Source organism: Ranitomeya variabilis, chromosome 3 (assembly GCF_051348905.1).
Source record: "Ranitomeya variabilis isolate aRanVar5 chromosome 3, aRanVar5.hap1, whole genome shotgun sequence".
Classification (NCBI taxonomy): Eukaryota; Metazoa; Chordata; class Amphibia; order Anura; family Dendrobatidae; genus Ranitomeya; species Ranitomeya variabilis.
This window is the reverse complement of record NC_135234.1, coordinates 338,197,040-338,220,525: the sequence shown is the minus strand read 5'-3', so window position 1 is coordinate 338,220,525 and position 23,486 is coordinate 338,197,040. Positions and strand designations below refer to the sequence as shown.

The 23,486-nt window shown below is 43.7% G+C and overlaps 1 protein-coding gene and 1 long non-coding RNA gene across 2 annotated transcripts in view; one reads left to right on the top strand and one right to left on the bottom strand.

Annotated features, from left to right (window-relative positions):
* ADPRS (ADP-ribosylserine hydrolase) overlaps window positions 1-7,053 on the bottom strand; it is a 120,091-nt gene extending 113,038 nt beyond the window's left edge. The window contains exon 1 of the mRNA XM_077295827.1: window positions 6,917-7,053. The gene's annotated coding sequence lies outside the window, so the exon portion shown is untranslated. The remainder of the gene's footprint in view (window positions 1-6,916) is intronic.
* Window positions 7,054-8,994: 1,941 nt separating this feature from the next.
* LOC143815974 (uncharacterized) overlaps window positions 8,995-23,486 on the top strand; it is a 241,873-nt gene continuing 227,381 nt past the window's right edge. The window contains exon 1 of the long non-coding RNA XR_013223857.1: window positions 8,995-9,158. This is a non-coding gene — a long non-coding RNA (uncharacterized LOC143815974). The remainder of the gene's footprint in view (window positions 9,159-23,486) is intronic.

The following is a 23,486-nucleotide window of genomic DNA, read 5'->3' as shown; positions in this document are numbered from 1 at the left end:
GCATTTAAAATACTTTTTCCCCTTTGTGGCTTTGCTCCACTGCGCCGATGCCGGCATTTACTCTGGCTGCCTGGCGCATGCGCTCTCTCGGATAGCTCGCACTCAGAAAGAAGTGATGTTTCTTTCTTCTTTTTTTGATGTTCTGCAATACTGCGCAGACGCCGGCGTTTTACATCACTTCCGGTTTCTCCGGCTCGACAGTAGTATGCCGCATGTGCTAACTATCTGGCACCAGCTGCCCCCGGTCTGGTTTAATCAACAGGTATTTATAATATCGGCTCCTACACTACATCCATTGCCCCTGAGGAAGCCAGATTTACTGGCGACACGCGTTGGGCGTTTTGTGCCCTGGCTCTCCACCCCCTTTGCTTGCCCCACAGCATTTCTTTGATGCCCGTTGCTCTATATAGGGCTCAGGCATCTTTATCTGCCTAATGCATCATCCTTGCTTTGGCCATTTGTTGTATGGGCATATCTGAACGGACATGTTCTTAGCCTAGGTGTAAGTATAGGCTTGCTTATGCTGCTATATCTATATTTAGGATTGTTGCCTCATATAGGGTGCTTACATCTATACCTGCCTTACGCACCACTTCTGCTCTAGCCATATTGTTGTTTGAGCACACTTGAATGGATATGCCCTTTATCTAGGTGCAAATATAGGTTTGCTAATTTCAATATATCTTTCAGGACTGCATGTCATTTATATGTTCAGTGCATCACATTGAGGTTTAATATTATATACAGGGGTGGTTCGAACCAGGGTTTTTGACCCTATTATGGGTCTTTGTACTTACCATTTCTATGGTTGTTTTATGTGTTTTTAAAGTTTTTTGTAGTGTTGTGTGCCTAGATTTTCTAATAAAATTTATTACATTTATATGACTTTTGTAATGGTGATCCCCACCTTATACATGCCTCCTTCTTCTTAGGCTTCCTTAATATAATATTCTTTATCTAGGACAACGATATTTCCTCCTTTGTCCGCCCTTCTAATTAATATATCGTCCCACTTTTTCAACTCTTTTAGTGCATAAGATTCTTTGCTAGTTAAATTCTTACAAGGTGTTTGATAGTAAATAGCCTCTACATCCTTAATAACCATATCTTGAAAGCACAGTAATATGGATGATATCATACATTCATCAATAGGAAAAAATTGGCATGTGCTTCAAACTGATAGAGATCTAGCGAATGTGCATTCTAAAGCTCCAAAATTTGCATATAAGCGTACGCATAATTTGTCAGATCTATTAGTACATAATAGGATCTCAGTACCAAGAATTAACTGGTTGACAACTAATCCCTTAATGGGAAATTATAAATGTGGGAATTGTAAATTTTGTCATCTCCATATAACCCGTAATCCAATACAAGTAGGACCTATCACGTTGAATGTTCATGAATATATATTTTTTGTAAGACCAAATTTGTAGTTTATGCTTTATTCTGTCCTTGCCGATATTTTTATATTGGTAAAACGATTAGACCTTTGATAGTAGGATTCAAGGAACATTACAATTCCATATTAACGGGGAAAGGCTGCATAAGATTGATCCAGCATATGAAAGAGAAGCATAATGCTAATCCTGATCTGCTTAAATTCGCTGGTCTCGAAATAGTAAGTAATCCACCACGAGGGGGAGATCGTAATAAGTTATTACTACAAAAAGAAGCCAGATGGATCTTAGATTCAAATGCGCAAGGGCCAATAGGCTTGAATGACAGACTAGACATGGCGGTATTTCTATAATGAATATAAGATTAAAAAGTTTCTAGGAATTAATTTAATAAATTGCGATATACTGAGAATAAGAATTGCATTCTGTTTTTGATATGATTACTTGGATTTTTAATTCACTTGTCACTAAAGTTTCTTTTGTCTTTTTGTATATATGTGTATATGTACGTTAGAACCCTTTAAAAGGAAATGATGTATAGTAATCAGTCACCTGGACCCGTTGAAGCACACGTTGTGCGAAACGGCCGTAGTCCTTTCTCCATTACCGCACCCTCTCGTATGACCTGATGTCCTGACGGATGTATTGTATGCAACTTTCCAAATAAAGTACACGAAATTCACAGCACATTAAGGGTGAGTGCCGCACGTTTTTTCTCTTTTCTGTAATATTTTGGCTGCAGTTTTTGAAGTCCTGAGCACCATATACCCTGCTATTTTCATGCAATCTGTATAGAACATCGGCTTATCAAAGAGAACCCTGGTCTTCATTGTAAAAAAATTTTCCATTTGAATATACTCTGCCTAGTGCCGTCCTTTTCCATTTCTCTTTTTATTGGTATCATCTGAACTATGGGACAGAGCACAGAAATTAGAGTGTAAGGATCGAAAGAGGTATCTTGGATAATAAATACCTGAATTCTAATAAGACCGCTGATTTACTATTTCAACATAGATGAAAATATGGACTCGACCGGTAATACAGAATTGGATAAACCAGGTGTATTAGCAGGTCGAGAGGGTGCGGTGAAGTTTTTTGCAGATTGCAATCTCAAAGATGAGTTACAAATAATCAGTACTAAAACCCTGGAAACTAAAATTCATATACTTGCAGAAAAAGAAATGCGTTTATTTTGGACTATTAAGTCACTAAAATCTTATATAGACTGTGAAAGAGTTCCAAGAGGTCTGCGAGTGTTTAAAGAAATATCCCAGTTCCAACAAGATGTCTCTTTTCAAAAAGAATGGGAGAGAATTCACTTATAATGCTCCCGTAGCCTCTTGCTCCTAGTGACTGCCCAAAATGAAAAAGAATACTCTCTACTATGTGAAGATTTTGAAAAATCAAAAACGGAACTATCCTCTCGTTTAACGGAAATTCAAAATAAAAATTTTTTAAACAAATTGGAGAGAAAATTAACTTTACTGCAAACAGAAATTAAGCAACAAAAGAAAGAAAAATTTCTTAGAGATAAAAATGATTTTGATAACGGACAGATTTTTACGTGGAATAAATATAGGAAGCAATCTATACCTTTCCCTAATAGGCATCGTAATTATAAAGGGAATAAGAATCAAAAGAAAAAAAGACAAGATGGCTGGGTTACAGACTCAGAATCGAGTGCTGGAGAAGATGCAGGTGATATTAATCAAAGAAACCAGAGAAGAACAGATTCTTCAAACCCTTTAGAAGGAAAATCAGACGAGGGAGAAGAAAGCGTAACTCCTGGGAGAAAACGCAAGCAAGTTTCCTGGAGGAAGTGAGAGAAGAAAATAATGATAATAAGGAACTTCAAATATTGAACTTATCAAAAAGAACGCTGACTGCAGATCATATCTCCCTCCTGTCTAAAGGTTTGAACTATTGCATACCAGAGACATTCGATTTAACGAGTTTTAAAATCGATCTTTTTAAGAGTGTAAGGAAACTCCATCTCCAAAAGCATTTTTATAAGGACAAAAAATATATCCCCAATAACTTGAATGTTCTGACAACGTTTGACACTTCTTCTCCAAATTTAGATACGGGTATAGGCTCTTTGGGTTTCATGACTTATTCATCTCAGAATGCCTCTAATATAGAGGATGCTATGTTGTTAGCTAGTATCACGGACCCTTCTATATTACAAACAGTTAAAAAGGAGATTGGTTGTAGTACTGTAATAAAACCATTTAGAGGAGGTAATCCTTCTAGTTTTATGCCTCCTATCGCACCAGGGAACGTCATCGATTTATTTCAAGATATGGTTATTAAGGATGTAGAGGCTATTTACTATCAAACACCTTGTAAGAATTTAACTAGCAAAGAATCTTATGCACTAAAAGAGTTGAAAAAGTGGGACGATATATTAATTAGAAGGGCGGACAAAGGAGGAAATATCGTTGTCCTAGATAAAGAATATTATATTAAGGAAGCCCTTGCGCAACTCAGTGATCAAAAGACGTATATCCCTCTACCTAACAACCCTACTCAACAGTATAAAACAAAATTAAGATCATTGCTTAAAAAATATGTAGAAAAAGGAGTACTACCGAAAAAGCGTGCCGAAAATCTATTACCTGAGTACCCCCAATTCCCATATTGGTATTCCATACCTAAAGTGCACAAATGTTTAAAAGAACCGCCCGGACGTCCTATAGTTTCTGGGATTAATTCAGTCACAAAATGGTTATCTCAATATATAGATTGGTTATTAAAACCCCTATTACACACCATTCCTTCATATATTAGAGATTCGGGAGATCTAATTTTAGCTTTGAAAGAGATTGACTGGCAATATACGTTTTCTTTAACCTCAATTGACGTAGTGAATTTATATACCCGTATTCCTAAAGAAAAAGGGATAGAAGCAGTCCAAAAAATTCTCCAAGAGGAGCGTTTGGATTCCGATATTATCTCTTTTATTGTGGAAAGTCTGGATTTTGTTCTTTCTCACAATTCCTTTAAATTTATGGATAGATGGTATAAACAATTGATGGGAACTGCAATGGGTACGCCCATCTCATGTACTTATGCAAATCTTTTTTTGGCTAAGTTTGAGGAGACATATATTCAAAATATTAATAACCCTTTTCTGAAACACATACGTTTCTATACCAGATTTGTGGATGACATCATGATGATTTGGGATGGTAGTGAAAATGAGTTTAATGATTTTGTAGAGTATATAAATCTGGTGAGTACTGAGAATATGTCGTTTACTTCATGTTATGGAGCGGATAATTTAGAATTTTTGGACATAAAGATTGAAATTTCCAATGGAGAATTAATAACAAAGGTTTTTAAAAAACAAACCGCAACTAATAATTTATTACACTATGAGAGTGCTCATCCAGGGCATACAAAAAGAGGACTGCCTTATAGCCAGATGGTCAGATTCCGTTTTTTAAACAGAGGTTACCCCCTTCATGTACTAAGAGATGCAGAAAAACGTATTAGCAAATTTTCACAAAAAGATTTTCTATATAGGAAAAAGAAAGTTCCTTCTGAACAAGAAAATGAAGTACCGTAACAGAAATATTTTCTTTCTGTTTTAAGCACAGTAATATGGATGATATCATACATTCATCAATACGAAAAAATTGGCATGTGCTTCAAACTGATAGAGATCTAGTGAATGTGCATTCTAAAGCTCCAAAATTTGCATATAAGCGTACGCATAATTTGTCAGATCTATTAGTACATAATAGGATCTCAGTACCAAGAAGTAACTGGTTGACAACTAATCCCTTAATGGGAAATTATAAATGTGGGAATTGTAAATTTTGTCATCTCCATATAACCCGTAATCCAATACAAGTAGGACCTATCACGTTCAATGTTCATGATTATATTTTTTGTAAGACCAAATTTGTAGTTTATGCTTTATTCTGTCCTTGCCGATATTTTTATATCGGTAAAACGATTAGACCTTTGATAGTAAGATTCAAGGAACATTACAATTCCATATTAACGGGGAAAGGCTGCATAAGATTGATCCAGCATATGAAAGAGAAGCATAACGCTAATCCTGATCTGCTTAAATTCGCTGGTCTCGAAATAGTAAGTAATCCACCACGAGGGGGAGATCGTAATAAGTTATTACTACAAAAAGAAGCCAGATGGATCTTAGATTCAAATGCGCAAGGGCAAATAGGCTTGAATGACAGACTAGACATGGCGGTATTTCTATAATGAATATAAGATTAAAAAGTTTCTAGGTATTAATTTAATAAATTGCGATATACTGAGAATAAGAATTGCATTCTGTTTTTGATATGATTACTTGGATTTTTAATTCACTTGTCACTAAAGTTTCTTTTGTCTTTTTGTATATATGTGTATATGTATGTTAGAACCCTTTAAAAGGAAATGACGTATAGTAATCAGTCACCTGGACCCGTTGAAGCACACGTTGTGCGAAACGGCCGTAGTCCTTTCTCCATTACCGCACCCTCTCGTATGACTTGATGTCCTGACGGATGTATTGTATGCAACTTTCCAAATAAAGTACACGAAATTCACAGCACATTAAGGGTGAGAGCCGCACGTTTTTTCTCTTTTGTGTACTATTTATAGATCTATCTGTCATCTATCTATCTATCTAGCTCACTCCATCTATCTATCTATCTGCCAAGAGATGCAGATTCAGTGCAGAAAAATCCGCAGGTAAATCTGCAACGTGTGCACATACCCTTATTGTCCAACCCACAGCACGAACGCAAGAGAAAATATGTGTCGTGGAGGCAGAGACGATAAGGGGACTCCACGAGCAACACGTAGTTAATTTGACTGATCACACATTAAATAATGCTCACCTTTCCTTGCTTGCTAAGGGCCTGAATTATTGCATTCCTAAAGAGTTCGATTTGGCAGAGTTCAAAATTGGCCTATTTAAATCCATACGCAAAATACATTTATATAAACATTTTCGTAGTAGCCCATTAGCCCAAAATCCATCAGAGGGCGAACGACCCTGCCAAATAGGACCTTTGGGTTTCATGGCAGGGGCAGGACTACATGCATTGGCAGACACCCATGGTGAGGCTGAACTACTGCTGAGTCTAAGAAGACATACATGGTGCTCCTAGGCATTTAACAACATCGGTTACACCGTTCACAGGGGGGGGTCGCATCCAGGTACATGCCCCCAGTGTCCCCCGGGAATGCCATCGATTTATTTGAGACTCAGGTCATTAAGGACGCAGAATCTCTAATTTATCCCAAGGCACCAGCGAATTTAACAGCAGAGGAAAACAGGGCTTTAAAAGAAATAAGGGGGTGGAAACACACTGTAGTCCGACCTGCTGACAAGGGGGGCAAAACAGTGTTAATACCAAAGGACATGTATGTCATGGAGGCCCATAGACAATTGACTGATGAGAACACCTACAGAAGGTTGCCGGGGGACCCCACCAATAAGTTCAAAAGTGAATTGAGGACGCTGCTCAGACAAGCAGTAGAGACTAATGTCTTACCTATGAGCAAGGCGGAAAAGTTGCTGCCGGAGTTCCCCAGGAAGCCGCACTGGTACCATGTCCCTAAAATTCATAAGGCCATCACGGAACCACCGGGTCGACCAATAGTGTCGGGGGTAGGATCCCTCACAGAACCCCTGTCAAAATACATAGATTGGTTGTTACGTCCATTATTGAAACACATACCGTCATACATTAAAGATTCGAGCGCCTTTTTACAGCATGTCCGCCAATTTACTTGGCAGCCGACATTTAGGTTGGCGTCGGTGGACGTTGTTAATCTTTATACACGGATCCCGCAAGAACAGGGAGTAAGATCAATACGTTGTATTTTGGATACCTTATGTATGGAGCGCAGTACCGTAGATTTTATCTGTGATGGCCTCAAATTTATTCTCACGCACAACGCGTTTACATTTCTGGACCTCTGGTACCTGCAGACAGTTGGTACGGCAATGGGGACTCCGGCAGCATGTACTTTCGCCAATTTATTTTTGGGTTATTTTGAGGAGGTGCACATGTACTCCAACCAGAATCCCTACCTTAAACATATCAGGATGTACTTACGGTACGTCGATGATATGTTTATCGTATGGGATGGGCCGCAGGATGTTTTTGAACATTTCATTACCTATCTAAATGATAACACCATGGGTATGTCATTCACGTCAAATTTTGGAGGATTACATTTAGAATTCTTAGATGTGTCAGTTGACATAATAGATGAGGAGATCCACACCTCCCTATATCGGAAACCGGTATCTACTAATGCACTGATGCACTTTAACAGCTATCACCCAGGTCATATCAAACGATCATTACCATATGGTCAATTAGTGCGGACTAGCAGGGCCAATAGCACACGAGAGGGGTTTGAAGCGCAGGCTTCGGACCTAGAACAGAGATTAAAATATAGAGGTTACCCCGACCATGTTTGGCAGGACGCACGGAGGAAAATGCGTAGTAAGGACAAAAATGAGACACAGGATCCTGCTGCTAAAAGATTCACGTTTTGCTTCCAATATGGCCCTATGGACCAACCAATCAGGTCTGCAATAAGGAAGAATTGGCACCTGCTGGATAGGGATAGAGAGCTGGCCGAAGTGGTGGCTAGAGGTCCCCTTATATCTAATAGAAGGAGCACCAGAGTAAGGGACATATTGGTACAAAATCGGATTGTAGATGATAGGACTAACAGTTGGTTGGGGGGTGGCACCCCGAAGGGGAATTATCGGTGTGGGCACTGTGCATATTGTAGGCAACACATGACGGACAGGATCCTAAACATCGGACCGGTTGAACACAAGGTAATGCAATTCATCACGTGCCAAACAAAATATGTAGTTTACGTAGTATGGTGTCCATGCGGACGATATTACCTCGGTAAAACAATTAGGTGTTTATATGTACGGTTCAGAGAACATTGTAAATCTGTCACTACAGGGAAGGGAGTACCCAGACTCATTAATCACATACGTGAAGTACATGGAGGGAGTGCAGAGGTAATGACGTTTGCGGGCATAGAACAGGTTAAGATGTCCAAAAGAGGGGGTGATCATCATAATGATCTATTGAGATGTGAAGCAGCATGGATCATGCGGACAGGGGCCACAGGCCCCGCAGGACTAAATGACAAAGTGGATATGTCGATATTTTTATGACTGGTATATTGGCTTAAGCTGTGGTGGATAGAGTTCCCTATGTATATATAAAAATGTGACTTAGGATATGTGGCTGTATAAATAATCATCTGTGAGCCTGTAATAGAAAAAAGAAAAAAAGAGAGAGCTTGGAGAATAATGTCTCCAGCACGCTGCACCCTGCTGGTGTATATGGAGAATGACAGGAGGATATAAGATCATCTGAGGACCGGAGCTATCCGGATAAGGTGTGAGACGATAGCAGACTGGGTAAGCCGGTTGTGTTATATTAAGATGTTATAACTTGAATTTCTCCAACTGTACATAATAGTGAGGATGTGTTTAATCAGGGGTATTGTTTTTAATTGTTTTTAACATGTGTTTAAACAAGTTTTGTACCGTGGGAGGACGGGTGTTGGCGTGGGGGAGGAGCGCTGATTGCGCTCGTTACTTCAGGCTTCACATCCGTCCACCCATTGAACCCTTTGAAGCGCCGGGAGGGCGCAAAACGGCCGTCGTTCGGCTACCACGTTCTATGTGAATACACCCCCCCGAGCCGTGAAGAATGTTTTCATAATAAAGGAACCTGTGTGCGAAGACTGGTGAGTGCTGCCGTCATTACTCTCCTTTAAACTTTCCATATATCTATCTACATCTATCCATAGATACATCTATATGAATCGATATGAAGGAATTAGATAGATAGACAGACAGACAGATAGATAGATAGATGATAGATATAATAGAAGGAATGAGAGATAGATGATAGATAGATAGATAGATAGAAGGAATGAGATAGATAGACAGAAGGAATGAGCTAGATAGATGACAGATCTATAGATAGATTATATCTATCGATCTATGTATAGATCTATCTATCTGTAGATCTATCTGTCATCTATCTATCATCTATCTCATTCCTTCTATCTATCTATCTATCTATCTATCTATCTATCTATCTATCTATCTATCTATCTATCTATCTATCTATCCCATTCCTTCTACCTATCTATCTATCAATTGATAGAAGGAATGAGATAGATAGATAGATAGATAGATAGATAGAAGGAATGAGAGATAGATAGATGATAGATAGAATAGATAGATAGAAGGAATGAGATAGATAGAAAGATGACAGATAGATCTATAGATAGATAATATCTATTGATCTATGTATAAATCTATTTATAGCTCTATCTGTCATCTATCTATCTATCTAGCTCACTCCATCTATCTATCTATCTGCCAAGAGATGCAGATTCAGTGCAGAAAAATCCGCAGGTAAATCTGCAACGTGTGCACATACCCTTAGTGTCCAACCCACAGCAATTACTGATCTTGTGCACCTACCCGTACGCTTAATAAACTAACCTGCCCTGCGTGTTTCAAATCGACAACATGTCAATTTCTCTTCTGCTGAATTTTCTATGCAGATTTTGTCCATAGACTTGCATTAGATGTGGAAAATCCGCAGGTAACAATGCATGTAATCCGCACATACGGAAGTACAGGTGCTTCTGACAAAATTATAGTATCATTAAAAAGTTAATTTATATCCGTTATTCAATACAAAAAGTGAAACTCATATTAGAGTCATTACAAACAGAGTGATGTATTTCAAGTGTTTATTTCTGTTAATGTTGATGATTATGGTTTACAGCCAATGAAAACCCAAAAGTATATATAGGAGTTTCACTTTTTGTATTGAAGAACTGAAATAAATTAACTTTTTGATAATATTTTAGTTTTGTGAGATGTACCTTTATATATGAAGGCTTGGTAATAGTGATGAGCGAATATGTTCGGATAGCGTCTTATCCGAGCATGCTCCAAGCATCTGGAAGTGCTGTTAGACAGCCTCAACACATGTTGGGATTCCCTAACAGGCAATCCCCACATGTGTTCAAGCTGCCTAACAGCTGCAAATCATGCTCCAGAGGGACGGAAACATAATATATGAGCACTTCCAGATGCTCGGATAAGACCCGAACATGCTTGGATTAGACGTTATCTGAGCAAATTCGCTCATCACTAATTGATAACTCTGTCAGATCTCAGCCATATAGCCGGAAAATGACTTAACATTACTGCAAGAACTTGTAGCATACAAAGGAATCAACAAGCCTGTTGCAGATGCATCAATAAAAATTTTCAACTGACACCTTTGGTATCTCAGTGAGATTATGGGGGGGTCTGGCTTTTTTTATACTAAGGTTCCAACCACAGAAAGGCTGAGATGGTACTGGCTCTGCAGAAGGAAGGCAACGATGTCTGTTTTAGGCTACGTTCACATTTGCGCTGTGCGCCGCAGCGTCGGCGACGCAACGCACAACGCAAAAAAAACGCAACAAAACGCACGCTAAAACGCTGCGTTTTGCGACGCATGCGTCCTTTTTGGCCGAAAGTTGGACGCAAAAAAAATGCAACTTGCTGTGTTTGCTGCGCCCAACGCTTGCGGCCAAAAAAACGCATGCGTTGCAAAACGCAGCACAACGCATGTCCATGCGCCCCCATGTTAAATATAGGGGCGCATGACGCATGCGGCGACGCTGCGGCGCCGAACGCTAATGTGAACGTAGACTTACTCGCATGCAGCTTGCCGAAGCCCTTGTGTCACACAAGAACCTCATGTCATCCAACATAAACAGTTTGTTGCACTGGAAATAAACCAAGATTTTCTTCATCAAGATTCTTGTCTGTGGCACACTAAAGCAAGTTACATTGATGTATCCTCAAAAGTTGTCAGATTGAAAATCGTGAATGATGCTACTGAACGCTTCATTGCACTCATGATTACATTCAATTTGTCACTGAGCACTCGAGAAGACCAGAAACAGTTTATTCTCCAGTGTGTGTGTAGAAGCATTGCCATGACTATCCTGAACGAAATAAAACGTGTTTCGCTAAAAAAAAAGTGCTGCAAGACATTTATTACACATGATTGTTAGTTTTGTGATGATTGAGCCACCAGTAAACAATGTTGCAATGTTACGAAATTTTGTGTATTTCACAATCACACCAAAGGGAATTATTCCCAGGGGTGAGACTTAAAAATTTGCACAAACATTTTTTGACTGTCACTCTAATATATATATATATATATATATATATATATATATATATATATATATATATATATACTAGCTGAAGAGCCCGGGCATAGCATCTAACTGTGGTTAGTTATAACAAATAATGATTACGGTATATTGCACATAAAGCACAGCTTTTCTCCTTTTTAGTCGCCTCCTCCGGCAGCACCTCACACTCTTCTTCCATATACAATTGGAAACACTTGATCCCGAGAGAAATTGCACTAATTGCAATAAAGCGAATCGTATACACAGCACCACATTTTTTCTACTTTAGACCTCGTTCACACGTTATTTGGTCAGTATTTTTACCTCAGTATTTGTAAGCTAAAACTTGGAGTAAAACAATCAGAGGGAAAGTATATTAAAAACACGTCACCACTAGTGATGAGCGAACGTGCTCGCCACTGCTCGTTACTCGCCCGAGTATCACTATGCTCGGTGTACTCGGTGAGCACCGAGCATTTCTGGGATTATTCGGTGGTAACTGGTGTCTCCACCCAGCGTTTTTGGCGGACTTTAGAGACCCAATCACCGTGCAGGTATTGTCTGCCAGGCTATGAAACGCTGCAGCCATCTTTGTTGTGGTCGTGCAGTGATTGGCTGGGCCACACAGCATCATCCAGAGTATAAGAGACCTGGAGCCGCCCTGCTCGCCACATTCTGTTCCTGATTCAGCGAGAGTAGGGAGAGCTGCTGCCGAGATAGGGTCAGAATCGTGGTTTTTATAGTTAGTATAGGTCTGCAACTCTTACATCCACAACTCCTGAGAAACCAAAAGTCCTTTTTAGGGCTAATTCCCGATTCCCTATTGCAGCGCAAGGTAGGCAGGGCACAGCATATCCACATCAGTGCAAGGCCTGCAGGCACAGTATGTGCGTCCATTGCTCCCACTGCATCCTTCCCAAAGCTCCATAACTGTCTGCTGCTGCAGCTTCTTTACTATATACCTAGTTACAGTTTTTTTTCCCAATAATTCACCCCAAAAAAACAAAAATATACAGTCTGTTCTGTCAGACTGAGGCCTGTTGAAAAATCATAGTTTGTTAGGCAGTGGCATAACTACAAAGTTATGGGCCCCGATGCGAACTTCCAAATATGGCCCCCCCCCGCCATAAAATTCAATGTAACCCCCATAGAATACAATGCAGCCCCCCTCGTAGTATAATGCAGCCCCTCCATACAGGGGCAGTGAGAAAGACACGAGCAAATGGTGACGAGGGGGCAGGGGAGAGGGCACAAGGGGGCAAGGAAGACAGGCACAAGGGGACACATGGGGGCTAGGAGGCAGGGGAGAAGGTTACAAGGGGACTAGTGGGCAAGGGAGACTGACACAAGGGGACAAGGGAGACTGACACAAGGGGCACACGGGGACAAGTGGGCAAGGGAGACTGACACAAAGGGCACACGGGGACTAGTGGACAAGGGAGACTGGCACACGGGGACACAGGGACTAGTGGGCAAGGGAGACTGATACAAGGGGACTAGTGGGCAATGGAGACTGACACAAGGGGACACACAGGGACAAGGGTCAAGCACAAGGGGACAAGGGAGACAGGCACAAGGGGACACACAGGGACTAGTGGGCAAGAGACTGACAAGGGATACAAGCACAAGGGGACACACAGGGACAAGCGGGAAAGGGAGACTGACACACAGGGACTAGTGGGCAAAGGAGACTGGCACAAGGGGACAAAAGAGACTGACACAAGCACAAGGGGACATAGGAGACAGGCACATGGGGACACACAGGGACTAATGGGCAAGGGAGACTGGCACATGGGGACACAAGCATAAGGGAGACAGGCTCAAGGGGACACACGGCCCCCTGACCTGCCAGAGCCGCTTGCAGCTGCGACCGTGGTAGTTACGCCACTGCCTCACACACACACATACTACAGATATCACACACACACACCCACACTACAGATATCACACACACATCATACTACAGATATCACACACACACATCAGTTATCACACACACACTACAGATATCACACACACACACACTACAGATATCACACACACACACTACAGATATCACACACACACATCATATTACAGATATCACACACATACTAGTTATCACACACACTACAGATATCACACACACACAGACATACTACAGATATCACACACACACTACAGATATCACACACACACACACATCATGCTACAGATATCACACACACATACTACAGTTATCACACACACTACAGATATCACACACACACACACATACTACAGATATCACACACACACACACACACACACACACCAGAGATACCAGCTCATATACACAACTCACAATCTCCTCTCTGGTACAGGGGTGGCTGATGTAAACCGGCTGCAGCTCCTCAGCTTCTCCTGACTAAAGCGGCTCTGTCCCGCACCTCCCCGCTGCTCTCGCCTTCTGTCCCAGGGTTATTTTGGCTGTCTCTTAAATACGATCTCATTCAGACGTACATGAGATGTATGAGGGGGGAAAAATACAGACTGAGAAGCTGTCTCATCGTGATGACTGGAGCTGCTTCCTGTCTCTCACGTGCCCCAGCTGCCCCCTTTCCCTAGATACGCCTCGGACTGTTGCCATGCAGGAGGAATCTCCTGCACTGCAACATGGTGTTGGGTGCCAGCACAGCCCGCACAGTGGTCTATCCAGCACAGCCCGCACAGTGGTCTATCCAGCGCAGCCCGCACAGTGGTCTATCCAGCACAGCCCGCACAGTGGTCTATCCAGCACAGCCCGCACAGTGGTCTATCCAGCACAGCCCGCACAGTGGTCTATCCAGCGCAGCCCGCACAGTGGTCTATCCAGCACAGCCCGCACAGTGGTCTATCCAGCACAGCCCGCACAGTGGTCTATCCAGCACAGCCCGCACAGTGGTCTATCCAGCACAGCCCGCACAGTGGTCTATCCAGCACAGCCCGCACAGTGGTATATCCAGCACAGCCCGCACAGTGGTACATCCAGCACAGCCCGCACAGTGGTATATCCAGCACAGCCCGCACAGTGGTATATACAGCACAGCCCGCATCTCTCGCCCCCCCCCCCCGAGAATGCCCCCACAGTCCAGTTAAAAAAAAAAAAAAAAAAAACACTCTCCTTACCTTTCCTCTTGCCAGCGTTGCTTCCTGCTCCGGTCTCAGGCTCGGCTGCAGTCTGCCCGGGACACAGCAGGTGCGCGATGATTTGACGTCATCACGCACCCGCAGTGTCAGAGGCAGAGCGGGGAATGATGGGAGAGGGAGCGTCTGTAGACGCTCTCTCCTCCGTCATTGCATTCAACTGTACCGGCGTCATAGACGCCGGTATAGTTGAATGCGACGGCAGGGGGGGTGAGTTGGCGGCGGCGGGGGGAGGTGGATCGAGCGGCCCATTACTGGCACCAGCTCTTCTGGCATTTGCCAGAAGTGCCCGATGGCCAGTCCGGCCCTGCTCTGACCTGCCGGCCCCGGGCCCCTGACCTGCCGGGCCCGGTCGCAATGGCGACCGCTGCAGCCGCGGTAGTTACGCCCCTGTCCATACTGTACAATGGCTACACATAGTGCTCCATACTGTACAATGGCCACACATAGTGCTCTATACTATACAATGGCCACACATAGTGCTCTATACTGTACAATGGCCACACATGATGCTCCATACTGTACAATGGCCACACATGATATTGCCTACAGTATAATGGCCACACATAGTTACTCCTACACACGCGGCTGCGCTCCGTACACATTGCACATGCGGCTCCCCTCCGTACACCTCGTACACACCCGGCTCCGCTCCGTACACCTTGCACACACGGCTCCGCTCCGTATACCTCGTACACACACGGCTCCGCTCCATACACCTCGTACACACACGGCTACGCTCCGTACACCTCGTAAGTACACACACGGCTCTGCTCCATATACCTCATACACACCCAGCTCCGCCTTGTACACCTCATATACACACGGCTCCGCACCATAGACCTCATACACACACGGCTCCGCTCCATACACTGCATACACACCCAGCTCCGCTCCGTACACCTCATACACACCCGGCTCCACTACGTACACCTCATACACACCCGGCTCTGCTCCGTACACCTCGTACACACACGGCTCTGCTCCATATACCTCGTACACACACGGCTCCGCTCTGTACACCTCGTACACACACGGCTCCGCTCCATATACCTCGTACACACACGGTTCCGCTCCGTACACCTCGTACACACACGGCTCCACTCCGTACACCTCGTACACACACGGCTCCGCTCCATATACCTCATACACACACGGTTCCGCTCCGTACACCTCGTACACACACGGCTCCGCTCCGTACACCTCGTACACACGCGGCTCCGGTCCTTACACCTCATACACACCCAGCTCCGCCTTGTACACCTCATACACACACGGCTCCGCTCCGTACACTTCATACACACACGGCTCCGCTCTGTACACCTCATACACACACTGCTCTGCTACATCCACACAAACCCCTCCTGACCTCACACAAAAGCTTACCCTCCTCCAGCACGATGACAACCAGCACTGCACTACTGTCCTGCACTACACGGAAGCCCTTGATCATGTGACTCCGACTCCTCCCCTCCTGTGACCTCATCACAGGTCCTGTGCGCACAGAGCAGCTGCAGCCATAGTTGTGGTGTGCGGCTCTCTGCGGTGAAGGGGCTCTGCTGTGGGACAAGTGCAGTCCCACCCGTGATCGCGCATGCACTGAGAGAGTGCACGCGCACCAGGGCCTGTAAAGAAGATTTATTTAAAGGGCCGGCGGCCCATTTTGTAGCTCAGTGTTCTTAGGGGCTCGCCCAGTCTGCTGGACCGGGCGGGCCCCTAAGCACTGCGGGCCCCATCGCAATTGCGACCCCTGCGACCGCGGTAGTTACGCCCCTGTTGTTAGGCATACGTAGCATAGTTGTGTGTGCTAGCCTTGTGCCCCTTTTTTTGTGTTTTAAATTAACTGAAAAAGGCCTCATATATCTGCGTGCTCCAAGTTATTGCATTTTAGGCCGTTTTACCACTGTTTTTGCTGTCTGTTACTCTAATTATATACTGCACTATTTGGCATTTAAAAAAAAAAACAGGCCACATATTTGCCTGTGTGGTATTTCCGTGACAGCCCTCATACATCTGCGTGCTCCAAGTTTGGTCATTGTAGGCCGGTGTACCCCTTTTTTTGCTGTCTGATACTCTAATTCTATACAGCACTATTTAGCTTAAAAAAAATATAAAAAGGCCACATATTTGCCAGTGTGGTATTTCCGTGACAGCCCTCATATATCTGCGTGGTCCAAGTTTAGGCATTGTATGCCAGTGTTCCCCTTTTTTTGCTGTCTGATACTCTAATTCTATAGAGCACTATTTCGCTTCAAAAATATAAAAAGGCCACATATTTGCCAGGGTGGTTTATCCGTGACAGACCTCATATATCTGCGTGCTCCAAGTTTAGGCATTGTAGGCCGGTGTACCCCTTTTTTAGCTGTCTGATACTCTAATTCTATACAGCACTATTTAGCTTCAAAAAGTATAAAAAGGCCACATATTTGCCAGCGTGGTATTTCCGTGACAGCCCTCATATATCTGCGTGCTCCAAGTTTGGTCATTGTAGGCCGGTGTACCACTTTTTTTGCTGTCTGATACTCTAATTATATAAAGCACTATTTAGCATAAAAAATATAAAAAGGCCACATATTTGCCAGTGTGATATTTCCATGACAGCCCTCATATATTTGCCTGCTCCAAGTTTGGTCATTGTAGGCCGGTGTACCCCTTGTTTGCTGTCTGATACTCTAATTATATACAGCACTATTTAGCATAAAAAAAATAAAAAGGCCACATATTTGACAGTGTGTTATCGCTGTCAGACGTCTGATGTATTTGTGGCCTACAAAATGTGGAATTCAGGCCTACATTCAGCTTTATTTGCTGTCTGTTACCCTAGTTCGCTACACTATTTTAGTTTAAAAAATTAACAAATGCAGGCCACATATCGAGCAGTGTGAAATACTTCTCTTTCACGTTGTTATGGCTGCTTCATGGCTGTGTTAAATGCTCCAACTACTACTACCACCATCATCATCATCTTCTGCCTAGAGGCAGTCATTGTGCACATAGAAAGTCTGAGAAGCAGAGTGTGAACGCTTGGGCGGTGCTGTACTCTGTCTCTGTATTACGAAGGCGTATGCTACCGCCAATAAAAGTGTTACTGCCAGAAAGCGAGGAGCCATGTTCACAGAGACCGCCAGAGAGCGAGGCACCATGCACTCAATGACCGTGAGTACAGCGCACGTTCGCAGTAAAGAGACAGACAGTTCATGCTCCGTCTTCAGCTTTGCAAAACAGTAATTAAAGGGCACAGAGGAATGTCAGAGGACATTGGTACTGTCAGCAAGGTACTCCCTCAGCATTTTCCCAAACAAAGTACTTCTTGTGAGAGTCCTCCACGCCTCAGGGCCAGGGCGATAGGAGGGTCTGAGAAAACTCTCCCCGAACTTTGTCAGTGTTCCACTGCCTCTGCTGGATTGGAGTTGTGTCTCTCTCACCTGTACTCCTTGCTTGGCCAACAAACTGTGACCTCTTCTGCCGGCGTTATCAGATGGGAATTTTTTTAATAATTCAGCAAGAAGGGCCCTATGATCCTCCAACATTGTAGTACACCTATCTGCCTCTGGAATAAGAGAAATAAAGTTCTCCTTGTAGCGTAGGTCTTGAAGTGTCACCAATCAGTATTCCCTGTCTGTCACCAAAAATGTTGGGAATGCGAGGGTGACGGGAAAGGCAGTGGAACATAAACTTAGCCATGTGTGCAAGACTGCTAACAGTCGATACTTCCGTGTCATCACCAAGAGGACAACTGACCATGCTCTCCTCCTCCTCCTTGTCCTCAGGCCTCCACAACTTTCGACAAACCTCAGTAATATAATTGTAAATACTTCATTGTAAATACATTCCCCTGTAGTTTTCATCTCCCCCACTGTAATAATTATAGGGGATAACTCAGGAGACTCTTTGTGTGGAACAAGACAACTACAAAACACAGTTTTAAAAGTAGTAAAGTCTATATTATCACACGGTGATTCAAACAGGTGCAGAGAGAAACTCAAGTCCACAACACTTGGTGCAAATATCAAATGCAGCTCAGCAGTCTATAGGAAACTTCAGAGGAAAATGCAATCACGCAGAAAGTCTATGAAGCACAATTATTCTTGAGGATACTTGACACGAATAAGTCCTTGCTAAGCCCAAAACACAGATAGATATGCTTATAAGGCAGTTCAAATAATATCTTAGCTCAACCAGGGAGGTCTGGGTAATAGTCTCAGGTTCTTGCAGAGCAGCAACAGCTTACATGTCCAGCAAATGCAGATGGAAGTAAACACGAGCAGCAGATGAAGGAGGATTACTGGAACTGGTGTATGGAGGAGCAGGAACTCAGAGCAGAGTAGCAGGATAACCCCACAGGTTCACGGAGCAGGTATATAGCCAGGCAGTCACCAGAGGTCAGGAGCTGGATGCAAGGCAGAATACTCTAGCACAGACTGAAGGCTGGGGTGGAGTTTTATAGCAGGAAGACACAGTGCACATGAGACCAAAGACGCCATCTTGGAAAAGGGCAGTAATGCACAAAAAGGTAATAAAAAATGTTCAGAGTCCTGACATTACTCCCTCCTTAGAAGCGGCCTCAGGATGATCCTGGACCTGGTTTCTCAGGGAATCTCTGATGAAAACGAGAAATCTTCTGTTGGGCATTGATGTTTTCCACAGGTTCCCAAGAGTCTTCCTCAGGGGGATATCCCTGCCATCTTATCAGATGTTGGAGCCGATTCCTGCGAATCCTGGAATCAACAATTTCCTCCACCACAAATTGTTCTTGCCCATCAATCACCACAGGCTGCGGAGGTGGCACAACACATCCCTGGAAGGTATTAGGAGATACAGGCTTTAGTAAAGATACATGAAAAACTGGGTGTACCTTCATAGTCCTAGGCAGCTTCAGCCAGCAGGCCACAAAGCTCACAATACCGTTGATCTTGAAAGGGCCAATGAATTTCTGTCCAAGTTTTTTGTGAAGGAACGTTTAACTTCAGATTCTTAGTTGCTAACCACACGGAATCTCCTACCTTGAACATGGGTGCAGGTCTACGGAATCTATCAGCCGATCTCTTATAACGTTCTTGAGCTGTGGTCAGGGATTCCTTCAGAACCTCCAGATTTTGCCTCATCGCAGTCAGCCTTTCCTCCACTGCCGGAACCGGAGAATTAATTGGAGACCTAGGTAAGATACATGGATGATAACCCAGATTGGCAAAGAAAGGTGTAAATTTAGTGGAGGCGCTCTGAGAATTGTTATATGAAAATTCGGCTAACGGCCTCAACTCCAACCAATCATGCTGGAGATGGCTGACGTAGCATCTTAGATATTGTTCCAGCGTCTGGTTGGTACGCTCAGTCTGACCATTTGTCTGGGGATGGTAAGCGGAAGAGAGACAGACATTAATATTGAGTGCAGAGCAAAACCCCTTCCAGAATCTTGAAGCGAACTGCACTCCACGATCAGAGATGATCTCATCCGGAACCCCATGCAACCGAAAGACATTCTGTATAACCAAGTTCACTGTATCTTTAGCTGAGGGGAGGCCGGTGCACGGAACAAAATGAGCAGTTTTAGTCAGGCGATCAACTACCACCATGATTGTATTCATGCCCCCGATGTAGGCAGCTCCACAATAAAGTCCATTGATATAGACCCCCAAGGGCGGGACGAACAGGTAATGGTTGTAGAAGACCCGTAGGTGCCACATGAGGAGTCTTGTAACGAGCACATACCTCGCAAGAGAGAACATAGTCCTTGGTATCCTTCAGGCAAGTTGGCCACCAGAAGAATCGGCTCAGGAACTCTTGTGTCTTCTGTACCCCCCTGTGACCAGCCAACTTGGAGTCATGTACCAACTTGAGGATCTGCAGACGGATGACCTCAGGGACGTAGATACGTTGATCTCTGAACCACATGCCACCCTTAAAGACAAGATTAATATCCACAGGTGGGTTGGCCAGAAATACATCACCGTCATAGGCCTCCCTGCACTCCTTCCACAAGTCCTGATCATGGATAACTCCGATGAAATTGGCATCAGATAGAATGGTCTTGGACGGGGCTCCAGGTATGGAATCCGCAGCATGGATTCGGGATAAAGCATCAGCCTTCCCATTACGTGAACCTGGACGGTAGGAGATAACAAAGTTAAATTGATTTAAAAATAAGTTACAACGAGCCTGACTAGGAGAAAGACATCTAGTGGATCTAAGGAACTCTAATTTGCGATGGTCAGTTAGCACTATGATCTGTTGTGCAGCTCCTTGCAGATGATGCCTCCATTCTTTGAAAGCCGGAATAATAGCCAGCAATTCCTTGTCTCCCACGTCGTAATTCTTCTCTGCTGAGGTTAGTCTACAGGAAAAGAAAGCACAAGGATGTAGCAGACCCTTCTCTCCAGTTCTTTGGGAGAGAATAGCCCCAAAAGCATTATCAGCGTCCACCTCCACAATGAAAGAAAGTGTTGGATCTGGGTGTATCAACAGCGGTGCTGATGTGAAACAGATCTTAAGCTGATCAAAAGCTTCTTGAGCCTGTGATGACCACTTAAAGGGCTTTTCCTTCTTTGTCAAGAAAGTAATGGGACGGATAATATCAGAAAAATTTCGAATGAAGCGTCTGTAGAAATTTGCAAAACCAATAAAACGTTGGACCTCCTTAACGTTCTTGGGTACCGGCCAGTCAAGGATAGCCTGAATCTTACTAGATTCCATGTTCAGCCCCAGGGGAGAGATAATATAACCTAAGAACTGTATCTCAGAACGATGGAACTCGCATTTCTCCGGCTTGATATACAGTTGGTTCTCTTTCAGACGTCTTAAAACAGTTTTGACATGTTCTTCATGTTCCTGTAGAGAGTCAGAAAAGATTAGTATATCGTCCAAATAGATCACCACAAACTGGTCCAACAAATCTCTGAAGATGTCATTAACAAGGTGTTGAAATGCTGCAGGGGCGTTACAAAGCCCGAAGGGCATTACAAGAGATTCAAAGTGTCCATACCGGCATCTGAATGCTGTCTTCCACTCATCCCCTGGACGAATACGCACCAAATTATAAGCCCCACGAAGATCCAGCTTAGAGAACACCTTAGCATGGCGGGCTCTTTCCAGTTATTCGGGAATCAGAGGCAAAGGGTAACTGTTTCGTACAGTTACCTTATTGAGTTCCTGATAGTCAACACAGGGTCTCAGGGTCCCATCCTTCTTCTTTACAAAAAAAATGGGTGCCCCTGCTGGTGAGGAAGAAGGACGTATGAAGCCTTTGGCCAGATTTTCATCAATATACTCCTTTAAGGCTTGAAGCTCAGGTGCCGCCAAAGGGTATACGTGACCAAAAGGAATATCTGCTCCAGGAAGTAACTCAATGGAACAAAAAATCTGGTAAGATTCAGGTTATCCTTGACTGGCCGGCACCCAAAAACGTTAAGAAGGTCCAACGTTTTATTGGTTTTGCAAATTTCTACAGACGCTTCATTCAAAATTTTTCTGATATTGTCCGTCCCATTACTTCCTTGACAAAGAAGGAAAAGCCCTTTAAGTGGTCATCACAGGCTCAAGAAGCTTTTGATCGGCTGAAGATCTGTTTCACATCAGCACCGCTGTTGATACACCCAGATCCAACACATCCTTTCATTGTGGAGGTGGACGCTTCTGATAATGCTTTGGGGGCTATTCTCTCCCAAAGAACTGGAGAGGAGGGTCTCCTACATCCTTGTGCTTTCTTTTCCCATAGACTAAGCTCAGCAGAGAAGAATTATGACGTGGGAGACAAGGAATTGCTGGCTATTATTGCGGCTTTCAAAGAATGGAGGCATCATCTGCAAGGAGCTGCACAACAGATCATAGTGCTAACTGACCATCGCAATCTAGAGTTCCTTAGATCCGCTAGATGTCTTTCTCCTCATCAGGCTCATTGGAACTTATTCTTAAATCAATTTAACTTTGTTATCTCGTGCCGTCCAGGTTCTCGTAATGGGAAGGCTGATGCTTTATCCCAAATCCATGTTGCGGATTCCGTACCTGGAGCCCCGTCCAAGACCATTCTATCTGATGCCAATTTCATCGGAGTTATCCACGATCAGGACTTGTGGAAGGAGTGCAGGGAGGCCTATGAAGGTGATGTATTTCTGGCCAACCCACCTGTGGATATTAATCTTGTCTTTAAGGGTGGCATGTGGTTCAGAGATCGACGTATCTACGTCCCGGAGGTCGTCCGTCTGCAGATCCTCAAGTTGGTACATGACTCCAAGTTGGCTGGTCACAGGGGGGTACAGAAGACACAAGAGTTCCTGAGCCGATTCTTCTGCTGGCCAACTTGCCTGAAGGATACCAAGGACTATGTTCTCTCTTGCGAGGTATGTGCCCGTTACAAGACTCCTCATGTGGCACCTACAGGTCTTTTACAACCATTACCTGTTCCATCCCGCCCTTGGGGGGTCTATATCAATGGACTTTATTGTGGAGCTGCCTACATCGGGGGGCATGAATACAATCATGGTGGTAGTTGATAGCCTGACTAAAGCTGCTCATTTTGTTCTGTGCACCGGCCTCCCCTCTGCTAAAGATACAGTGAACTTGGTTATACAGAATGTCTTTCGGTTGCATGGGGTGCCGGATGAGATCATCTCTGACCGTGGAGTACAGTTCACTTCAAGATTCTGGAAGGGGTTTTGCTCTGCACTCAATATTAATGTCTGTTTCTCTTCTGCTTACCATCCCCAGACAAATGGT